The sequence below is a fragment of the Nerophis lumbriciformis genome, linkage group LG01, assembly GCF_033978685.3.
Source record: "Nerophis lumbriciformis linkage group LG01, RoL_Nlum_v2.1, whole genome shotgun sequence".
In the NCBI taxonomy this organism is placed as follows: Eukaryota; Metazoa; Chordata; class Actinopteri; order Syngnathiformes; family Syngnathidae; genus Nerophis; species Nerophis lumbriciformis.
This window is the reverse complement of record NC_084548.2, coordinates 38457351-38469608: the sequence shown is the minus strand read 5'-3', so window position 1 is coordinate 38469608 and position 12258 is coordinate 38457351. Positions and strand designations below refer to the sequence as shown.

The 12258-nt window shown below is 40.1% G+C and overlaps 1 protein-coding gene across 4 annotated transcripts in view; it reads right to left on the bottom strand.

Moving 5' to 3' along the window:
- The window catches only part of znf512b (zinc finger protein 512B), a 73842-nt gene that overhangs the window by 39921 nt on the left and 21663 nt on the right, over window positions 1-12258 (bottom strand). The window lies entirely within an intron of this gene.

Here is a 12258-nt window from a genome sequence, read left to right as displayed (position 1 = left end):
ATGCATTCTAAAAGTGCCTAATTAATGTTTTGTTCTATTGTGGAATTTAGGATTGTGTTGCTATAGAAATAATGTACTATCAATTTGTCATAGTTTTACAATCAAGAACCTATTATTCCCACTGAACGATTTGGCATCTAAGGACAGGAAAAAACTTAGCGTGGATGTAATATAAAACAGTAAAACAAAGAACAACCAGTCTCCATTGATTGAGCTTTAGTGGCACACTAAGCAATTGTCCCATCTGAAACAAAGCAGGCTCATATCAGATTCAAACCTCAGCTCTCAGGCACAAGCCAAAGGAACAAAACAGCTGTTCATTTCAAATGAGGGAATGACTTGCTCCCAGCTGTCTGTATGTCTGTTCTTCTACACTTGGTAACCTGAGTAAGTACTGCGAATAGTAGGTAGGAAAACATGTCTTAGACCCTTTAACACACTTTAATTACAGAGTAATACTGGCCAAAATGAACCCATTCATATTTTTTTTTACAATTCAAATAAATATTAAGGTGGACTAGAGTTAAAATGTAGAAGACAATGTCTTCTGTTTTTTACAGAGAAACAACAAACATGTTTCAATTGTATTTTAAGTGACTACTGTCATAAAAATAAGAATTACATAGCCATGCAGCTACATTATGAATAGAAAGTGTATTTTCTGAGTAAGAGAAGAGAAGAGAGAGGAGTCAGGATCCAGGGGTCTTGGCAGCTGTCTGATGCTCTCATATAACCCCTGTGTTCTCCTAGCTACGCCTGCAATTGCGCCCCTTGAGTGCAAGGGTGCACACACTTCTAACAAACACATACAAACATACTCACATAGACACACAGTAGATTCACAGAACAGTGTTTTGTTTTCCTCAACAAACACTCACACTGGAGCCATTGTGTAGATGTGCATACTGTAGTAGGGTTACAATTACTGCCATTTGGACAACAACAAAACCACACACAAACAAACTGCACTGCCACAACTCCTGAGTCTAACTCCGTTACTTGCATCAGCAAGTACTTCAGGCACCTGGAACAAAGTGCAGTTTATTATGCTTATCCTGTACGAGCTTGCTTGGAGCTGGAGCTTATGCCACCTGGACTGAGAGAAACCCATTCACACAGTCGCAATTGCGTATTAACTCGACAGATTCAAAAGTCAAAACAGAAAATAAATAAAAAAGCTTGGAGCCCAGCTGCTCATGGCAGACAAGAAAACAAGTTCTGGTATGAGTATTAGCAGCTGTCCTTTTAATAACAGTATAGCTGCACTCAACATAATCCACACTCCTTTACAAGAGCATGCACAAAAGAACATTTTGTGTCATTGAAATTAAAAGCTTATCAACACAGACAAGTAATACATGATCTGATTTACTGACACATAGATGGCATCCAAGTTTGTTTGCTTTTGTAAATCAAGCACACCTGTGGCTTAGTTTATGGCACATACAGTGACATAAAACAATTTAAGGAGTTCAGGCCTCAGACTTCTTACCTATTTTTCTCTAGAGTATCACAATGGCTTCTTCAGATCTGTACTGATTTTAAGAGCCTAGTTGTATACTTCATAATACTGGAAGCTTCATCTATTACCAGATGTTAATTTGAGCAAGGGCTAACAGTGGATTGACGGACGGTCTACTTGCTATAGTCTGTAAGTGCTCAATGAACTCCTGAGAGACTGAACTAGATCTAGCAAAGTGTGAGTGAACTAGCAGAGACATGGGAAACTTCCAATGAGTTTGGGATTTACTCAGTCAACTCTTATTTTGCTTGGTTTTAGTGAAATAAAAAGCAAGACTGACAATTATGTGAGAAGAATGGGACAATAAACACAGAGGGTGACTGAGAAACGGCTGCTCTGAAAAATGTGCAGAATCAACTGATGGCACTTAAATGATTTCCTGCCGTGCGTGAAGTTGGCTGGTTTGAGAGGATGCATGTGCACACAGTCACATACAGTACACGCGCACACCTACCCAATAATCAGTGTTTTTGTGGATAAATAAAAACAGCAGGAGTATATGTATAGCCAAAATTCACTGAAATTCAAGTATTTCTTATATATATATATATATATATATTTATATATATATATTTATATATATATATACATATATTTATATATATATATATATATATATATATATATATATATAAAAGAAATACTTGAATTTCAATGTTCATTTATTTACACATACAGCTGTATACAAACACATAACAAACACCTCTACTTCCTCAGGAGGCTAGGATCCTTCAACGTCTGTACAAAGATGCTGAAGATGTTCTACGAGTCGGTGGTGGCAGGCGCCTTCTTGTACGCCGTGGCCTGCTGGGGCAGCGAGCTGAGAGCGAGAGACGCAGACTGGACAAGTTGGTAGAGAAGGCCAGTAACGTGGTGGGAGTGGAGCTAGACTCTCTGGCGGTGGTGTCAGAGAGGAGAAGTCTAGCAAAACTCCTAGCCATTATGGACAACACCTCCCACCCACTACACTTGGACCTTGCAGGGAGAATGAGCACGTTCAGTGGAAGGCTCAGACTCCCAAAATGCAACACGGAACGACACAGGACGTCCTTCATACCGACAGCCATCAGACTGTATAATGCATATGTTCCTTCTTGACTGCACTTAAATGTAGAGTATATGTAGTATATGTAGAATATATTTATATTATTTATATAATATATATATAATATATTATGTATATTATATTATTTATTATTATTATTGTCTATTGTGAGCGAACTGTGGTGCTGAATTTACCCCAGGGATCAATAAAGTACTTTCTATTCTATTCTATTCTATAACACTCCTCTACACATTGTTGTATTTGAAAGTGCAATGCTTTGCAGCCAGCAGCACAGCCTTTGAAGGAGCATAGGTATGGGCAGCATCTGTGAATTTAATTTGCAGGAAAGGAGTGAGTTTAGGGTTGAATTGTCCATCCTCGTTCTATTCCTATACCTACTCAGTGGCCTAGTGGTTAGAGTGCCCGCCCTGAGATCGGTAGATTGTGAGTTAGAACCCCGGCCGAGTCATACCAAAGACTATAAAAATGGGACCTCCCTGCTTGGCACTCAGCATCAAGGGTTGGAATTGGGAGTTAAATCACCAAAAAATGATTCCCGGGCGCGGCCACCGCTGCTGCTCACTGCCCCCCTCACCTCCCAGGGGGTGATAAAGGGTGATGGGTCAAATGCAGAGAATAATTTCGCCACACCTCGTGTGTGTGTGACAATCATTGGTACTTTAACTTTAACTTTCACTTTATTCTCTGTCACTATCTTTCTAACCATGCTGAACACCCTCTCTGATGATGCATTGCTGTGTGGCACGCACAAAGTGCCTTCATCAAATGCACCAGAGTCTGGAATCTTCAATCTCTCCCGAGCATACCCCTTCCCCTTCGAGCTGTCTGAGATTAACTGAAATTCTTGTTTCCAATCATTCGTCGTCGCCATGACTGTCTCTTCTTTGTTCTTCTGCTTTGTCTCTGTTATGTTTTTGGACATTACTACTTGCCGTAGTTTTGAAGCAATGCAAGATGGGAATCCGGATCTTGTGTGTCAGTGTATTAACATGCCGGCTGGAATAAACACACGCTCCGTGCCTGCCTACTTTATGGGTTATAGATAAACCTATGGATAACGGAGACATATATAATAGTCTCCTTCTTGTTGTGTGTGCAGTTGCGCACTGAGCTCCAAAATCCGTAGATGTTATGACGTGACTGGGCCGGCACGCTGTTTATAAGGAGGAAAAGCGGACGTGACGACAGGCTGTCCTCACTCAGGTCCGGCTGGAAATTGTGAGAAATTCAGGAGAATGGTTGTCCCGGGAGATTCTCGGGAGAGGCACTGAAATTCGGGAGTCTCCCGGAAAATTCGGGAGGGTTGGCAAGTATGGTCCCCACATCTGCGGTCCCTTTCAAGGTTTCTCGTTGTTCCCATTAGGTTGAGTTTTTTCTAGCCCTGATGTGGGATCTAAGCCGAGGATGTCATTGTGGCTTGTGCAGCCCTTTGAGACATTTGTGATTAAGGGCTGTATAAGTAAACTTTGATTAATTGATTGATTGATTGATTGATTGATGAACTGCTGTAAAATGACAAATGGACAGAATGAGCTGGTGTCAGGCAAAGTACCAACACCATTGGTAATTACTGAACAGTAGTTCCATTGTCACTTTATTTTCTGGTTCTGTGCAGGCCAAAATACTGACACGTTGAGTCGTGAAAATGCTACTTGCCACTTTGAAATTAAAATGTAACACTTCAATGACTTTGTAATATGAATATAAACAGAAATTGTGTTTTGATGTTTTGGGGAAATGTTTACAACTCATACTAAGTTTCTCTGAAAGCAAAGACAGATAATTCCATTCGAGGGTCCTCCAGCCAAAGAGGAACAATGAGACTATAGTGTGACTACAGATGAATTTTCAGATGCACTGGAGACACAGGCTGTCGTCATAAAGAGATCATATACAGTCAAACATTTTAACGGGCACTCAAGAGAAACTGTAAAAATGTCCACTATAGTCAGGTGGCCATTATACATAGGTTGGCATGAAAAAAACATTTGGAAAAGAAAGCACAAAACAATTCACATCGTAGCAAGTTCATACTAAAAACAGTGAACAGTTATTTAATAACAACTGATCTCTACATTTTACAAAGCTCTCAGCAGCAAATATGCAAGCCTTCTATTTTCACTGGACGCTGCCGCAATTTTGCATAGGTAAGGTAGGATGGGACAGGAAGTATGACACATAAACAAAATACATCCGGTTGATTTTCAGAATAAAACGCTACAAGTTTAAAAAAACAGACATACCTATGTTAAAAACATAAAAACAGGAGGGAAAAAAATACAAATCTAAGCAAGTCCACACTTCTCCCTCTAGTTGGATGGTTCGTTGTTGAATTGTTTTGACAGCGGGAATTTGTCAGTGTCGTTACTAGTGCTGTCTGGTGGAGCCATGCTATGCTCTGCACACAGAGGATGAGTATTGGAGGATCAAGGAGTATGCAGCAAACTCGTAGCACAGTCGCAACGCAATAGCACTCGGTGGAGTTTAGGGGTCAGACTCAATCTATCAACATCATGAATCATTGCAGCAAATTTTGATATTACTGGCCGCAATACCAAATAAAAATGTATTCTGGGATGCAAAATAAGTGGCTGCCATAGACAAGTGGCCGCTAACAATGGTTTGACTGAATAACAATCAATGTAAACCTTTTTCTGCCCTGAAAAGAAAATGAAATAGGCAAAATCAGAGGCAGTGCAGTGTACTGTAAAATGGAATAAAAGCCAAATTGGTACGATCAGTCCTTGTTGTGGTAGTCGTAAACCCCAAAATGCAGAGGCAGAATGCAGCGTGCAGGCAAAAAGTATTTAATGTTCAAAAAGATAAACAACACTTAGTTCAGCAAGGGAATGCACATGAAAAGGCACAAGGAAGCTGTTGCACATAAAGCTAAGCTAATAGATCTTAAGTACAAAAAGATAGTGAAGCAAAAACCGTAACTCCAACAATGATGGCATGCCAACTAAGCTATGAGACTGGCTTATGAAGTCCTAAGGTAGTCATTAGCGGCAGGTGAAAAACATAATCGCTAATCACCTGTAAGTCAACACAAAAACTAGGATGCCTCTAAAGTTACTGCGAACTAACAAGGACAAAACAGTAAGTGAGAACAGTGGCGTTAAGAGGTCGTGACACAAACGACCATCTGTGATATCACTAGATTAACGATATCACTTATGCGTCTCTCATGCACCTAAACCACATGTATTAACATGTTGGCTACTGCTATAAAATTACTTGTTGTTTATAGAGGGACAAAGTATACTCTGCAGAGAACCACCTGTCCTTTTAGGCTTGCCTGTATGATTAAACATTTAAGACCAGTATTGTTGGCCCGAGTGCTGGCAGTGAGTTAAATGACCAGGAATAGATATAAACTGAAAGGCGTCCGAAAAAAGGATTAAAGCTTTTCTAAACACTCACTTCTTGTCTTGCAAAATAAAATATGCATTACTGTCAGCTGCACAGTAATCCATGTATGTACACACATCCCCCATGGCCACACATGATAATCCATCCTCAAGGGCAGCCTATTAACCTAAAAAGAAATGAATTAAAGTATGTCAGTCGTGTGCTGTAGTGTTTTAGTGATGCACCACGTCTACTACGAGTATGCACGATCGTCTGTGTCTAAGTAGCAGCCAAAACAAGTGGGTCTTATTAGAACAGCCCCAGTTTCTGTGTAACCCCATTAACAAAACTATGCTGATGATATATAGTGGTTATTAGACTGAAGGAAAACGTTTTTAGACCTTTCTGTGGTATGATCCCTAAAATTATACAAAGGCAAGTTGACAAATAATGTTGAGTTTCGGTACTTTTCAAACAGTGCCAGTGCTTAAACAGTAACATGTAAGTTGAACAGAATAGAGATGTACATATTTCATTATTTTATACATAAGACTAATATAACTAAGTAGGGCTGCAATGATCCATTGATTAATGTGATTAGAAATAAGCTTTGACTTGTATTTTATTGCTTTTAGGACTGGGCGATATGGCCTTTTATTAATATCTCGATATTTTTAGGCCATGCCACGATACACGATATATATCTCGATATTTTTGCCTTAGCCTTGAATAAACACTTGATGCATATAATCACAGCAGTATGATGATTCTATGTGTCTACATTAAAACATTCTTGTTCATACTGCATTAATATATGCTCAATTTAAACTTTCATGCAGAGAGGGAAATCTCAACTACGGTAAGTCAATTTACCAAAACTGTATTTATTAAACAGTTATTATGCAGTGGCACAAACATTCATGTAAATTCCAAAACAGAAAGTGCAAGATTGTCAGACATTTTAAAACAAGCTATTAGTGCACTTTTGTGCATGGTGTCACTAAGATGGCTTATCAAAACACTAAATTAAAGTGCACTTTTTGTACAGAACGCCACTACAATAGTTTAAAACATAAAAAGTGCACTTTTGTGCATTATGTCACACAAGATATTTCAGTAACTGTCAAATAAAAATGAACTGCATAAAAGGAAATCGAATAGTGTATGTCCTTCGCTATGTGCTAGGTTACTGCGGATGTTATCTCCTTCTATTGTTGACTTTTTTTTCATATGGTGTTGATCTGGAAATGTTTGCTTCGGCGTTTTGTGGGTGTGGCACCCAGGGGCGCCGAAAAGGGGGGGTAAAGGAGACGGATTCTAGGGGCCCATGATGGAGGAGGGCCCAGAGAGGCCCCTAATGATGATGAAATTATAATACAGAAAAAATAATGACACTGTGTTGGGGGCCCTGTAAAGATTCTTTTGATGGGGCCCAAAATCCCTAGCGGCGCCCCTGGTGGCACCGGCCGGAGATGTTGATATGCAGACTTTCAAGCACTCTTCATTGTCTAGCGGGTGACTTTTCAAATGGTGCTACACATTAGCAGTGCTGCTACTTTTTGTAGCAACGCTTTTGCCGCATACTTGTAAAACATCTTCCTGCTTGAAGCCAAACCACCGCCAGGCGATGGACTCCCTGCTGTTTTTCTTGGAAATTAATTCTTCCTTCATTTGTTACCACACCGCTAGCATCACAGCTAACTTTACCATGTCTACCTGTCTGCTCCGCGAGAGCATATGACGTTGCTACAGTAAGTGACGTATGTAAGAAGGTGCGCTTGTTTTATGTCTCTGTGAGAAGCAGATACAAGTGTCAGGCTTGTCACTGACAGTTTTGGTTATGTTTTAGTTTTCCCTCTGTGTTTTATTTCCTGTCAGCGCTCTTATTTTTGTTCAGTTTCCTGCTTGCCTCCCTTAGCGCTGTTCCCTTCAGCTGCGACTGATTGACACCTGGCCACACCTGGTGTCAATCAGTCATCTGCTATTTATACCTGCCTTGCCCTCCAGTCAGTGCTGGAGTATTGCTTGCTGTATGCTGTGGATTGCCTGTTTCTTGAATGCTGTGAGCTATTCCCTGGATCCTGACTCATGTCCCTGGTTGCTGTTTCCTGGTTTCTGGTTCATGTTTTCCTTTCTTTTTTTTTTAACATTAAAACCATGTTTTCTTGTACCAAGCCTGTCATCGCTGCATCTTGGGGTTCGTCACCACCACTTCCTGACAACAAGAAAGAGTGAGAAAAGCCTGAAGTGTAATGCCCGCAGCTAAAAGCAACTGCGTGAGGACGTATACTCGAATATCACGATATAGTCATTTTCTATATCGCACAGAGACAAACGCGCGATATATCGTGTATATTCGATATATCGCCCAGCCCTAATAGCTTTGATGATTTGTTTTAGTTTAACTAATAAAAATGATTAGAATCCAGACTGCATGCACAGCCTGAAGCTTAAAATACATGCACATTGTTTCTGCAAGACTGCTCCAATAGTGTGCACATGGTAGCTGTGAGGTGTTTGCGTGGCCTGTATGGGTGTGTCGACAAACAGGAAAAGAGAGTGACAATGGAGAAAGATGGCTCAATGAAAAAAACGACGAGGGGAAAAGAGAGAAAAGGGCCCACAGAAAACCAAAAAAAGCTGTCAAAAGTTTTGCAATCATTTTAAACTGAAAAGGACGGACAACATGGGGAAATGTTTGCACTGTCAAACAGAGATGGTATTTCACAATAGCACTACATTGATGATGCAGTAGGGGCAGCACGGTGGAAAAAGGGGTTAGTGCATGTGCCTCACAATACGAAGGTCCTGGGTTTGATCACTGGGCTCGGGGTCTTTCTGTGTGGAGTTTGCATGTTCTCCCCAAGTATGCTTGGGTTCCTCCCACCTCCTAAGACATGCATCTGGGGATAGGTTGATTGACAACACTAAATTGGCCCTAGTGTGTGAATGTGAGTGTGAATGTTGTCTGTCTATCTGTGTTGGCCCTGTGATTTTTTTTACAAGGCAGCACGGTGGAACAGGGGTTAGTGCATGTGCCTCACAATACGAAGGTCCTGAGTAGTCCTGGTTTCAATCCCGGGCTCTGGATCTTTCTGTGTGGAGTTTGCAAGTTTTCCCCGTAACTGCGTGGGTTCCCTCCGGGTACTCCGGCTTCCTCCCACCTCCAAAAACATGCACCTGGGGATAGGTTGATTGACAACACTAAATTGGCCCTAATGTGTGAATGTGAGTGTGAATGTTGTCTGTCTATCTGTGATGAGGTGGCGACTTGAGATAGGCTCCAACACCCCCCGCGGTCCCGAAAGGGACAAGCGGTAGAAAATGGATGGATGGATGATGATGCAGTATATTATGAGAAAGCATCCTGTATACAGTATTTACAGAGCAAACAAGCAAACAAAGGTAAAAGTCTATTTTGGAAGCCATTTTATGTTTTACTTGCTTGTTTTAGTCAAACACATGGGGCATGTGAGGACATGTTAGGATCTACAATTTGTATGTCAATGCTAACAAGTTTTTAGTCCAAAAATCAAACACCATTCATCCAATTAATACCTTTTCAAATGTGTATGGGTTGAATTACATTGTAAATCAGTTGGGAATATGTATATATAAAGGCTACAGAATGTGTTCTTTCTTGTAATTATTATCAAATATTTGTATTACCTGTCAAAATCCCCCCCAAAAAACTACATTTTTTTTTAAATTTTAATTCAGTTATGCTTTATCAAAGCCTTGCTGGTTGGCTTTTTATGAGGTTTTAGGCTATCGTTTTTTAACTTTGTTTTAAATATAAGTGATATAGGCTCCAGCACCCCCCACGACCCTGAAAGGGACAAGCGGTAGAATATGAATGGATGATATATAGAGACACCGTTAAAAGTTCAATTTCAGTGTTATGTACATTTTTAAGAAAAGACGTTTTAAGAAAATCCTTGTCTGTTTAAACTATTTACCCTAAAAGACGAATTGAGGCTATGTGTTTAATGTATTTAGTCGATTAATTGAAAAAATTAAACGATACAGTACTCGATCACTTTATTAATCAATAGCTGCAACCCTATAACTAAGTAATACATTTACCGATATAGAATAAAATCCACAAAAAATTGTAAAATGTGCAAACAAAATTCACAAGATTTGACAGTACTTCAAGTGCATACATTCCGTTGTTTAAAGTGAAACTGCACTTTTTCAGAATTTTGACTATCATTCACAATCCCCATGTAAGACAAGAACACATATGTATTTCTTTTTTAATGCATTCTAATTTGTAATATACGGCAAGCACGAGGTGGATAACAATGCAGATAATGGGAGTAATGTATTGCACCCATAAAGCCCTCTAAAAAAACATCCAAGCACCGCCAACAATATTCCATTTACATGTTGTGACCTGAATATTAACCAAGTAATAGCGATATTCTAATAATAAGCGCTATGTCCAAGGAACTACGAGGTAACTAGCTTATGCAGATATTGACATTCTGAACCGGTGAGCTGCTGCATCGCCTCTAAATTGGTAAATTACTTTGAGATTATAAATCATGCCTCTCACTTGTATCGTAGAAGGTTGTGGCCATAAACCGACACGAAAAGACGCTAGTTTGCACCCATCATTTTTTTTTTTTTTTTTTTTACCTACATGAGGATTATGAATATTTCTTCAAATAAACAAGAAGATATAAACATCCCATCAGTCTGCATTCCAGTCAGAGCAGACATTGTACAGTAAGTGTTTATTTTATTATGTTTTATTATATATGTCCGGAAAAGGGTGGAGTGCCATCTCCGGGTTGCGGAGGAGACCCTGCCCCAAGTGGAGGAGTTCAAGTACCTCGGAGTCTTGTTCACAAGTGAGGGAAGAGTGGATCGTGAGATCGACAGGCGGATCGGTGCGGCGTCTTCAGTAATGCGGACGCTGTATCGATCCGTTGTGGTGAAGAAGGAGCTGAGCCGGAAGGCAAAGCTCTCAATTTACCGGTCGATCTATGTTTCCATCCTCACCTATGGTCATGAGCTGAGTTATGACCGAAAGGACAAGATCACGGATACAAGCGGCCGAAATTAGTTTCCTCCGCCGGGTGGCGGGGCTCTCCCTTAGAGATAGGGTGAGAAGCTCTGCCATCCGGGAGGAGCTCAAAGTAAAGCTGCTGCTCCTCCACATCGAGAGGAGCCAGATGAGGTGGTTCGGGCATCTGGTCAGCATGCCATAAACATGTGATACTAAATTATTAAATGCAAAGTGAAATATGTCAAGCATTTATTGGTTATAATTTTGATGACTATGGCTTAGGGTTTATGAAAACTTTGAAATAAAAAATCTCAGAAAATGTAAGGTTTCAAAAACTGTAAGTTATGATGATCAAAATTATAACAAATAAAGGCTTGTAATATCTCACTTCGCATGTAATGAGTTAATGTCACACATTAGTTTCACTTTTGAAGTTAATTGCTGACATAAATGGACTTTAACAACATATTCTAATTTTATGAGTTTCACCTGTATAAAATAATGACTGAGAGACAATCTGGTTGCAGGAAAACATGCAACTATTCTCTGACTACAATTGAACATTCACCTACCAAAAATGCTAACTTTTGACCACAAACTTAGTCACTGCTCGGTGACATTCGTCTAGCGGCAGACGTGAACTGGGGCTGTCAGAATCGGAGCCAGTCTGAATTTGTCTCTCGTCATGCTCATCTAAATGTGAAGGCATTAATTTCAATTGAACAAATAATAGCACTAACATGATAGGAGGTGTTAGTACCTGTTGTATTCAGATGACGTGCTCGCGTTACTGCTTCTGGGATGAGCTTTGAGATAGCAGTGGTTCAAAAACGCGACTTTCATTTATAATTACTGCATGCTGTGTGTTCAAATGTTTCAGCATATTGCTCTTATGTCCTCCTATTGATGAAATAGTAGCCTTATAATTATTACAAGTAGCGCTGTTGCAATATTTTCTTGTGAAGAAAATGTCAACTTTAGAGCGTTTGTTGCGCCCGGGCTCTGCCATTTGGCAATCTGACGTCACTATGCACGTTGCGTAATGACGGCATCCCCACCCGGCAGAATCGATAAGAGAACCATTTGAAAAAATGTCAATCAATTCCAAGGAATTGATACATTGGAAACTAGTTCTTGTCGATTCCCATCCCTAGTTTTATACATTTGCAATCAACTGTGATTGTCACTGCGCATCCTGAAGTGGAATTTTGTCTGGAATCAATCCAGGAATTAAACTCGCCCGCACAAACAAAAGCTCCCACAGTTCACGCATCTTACACTATCTGTGAAAAAACACTGATT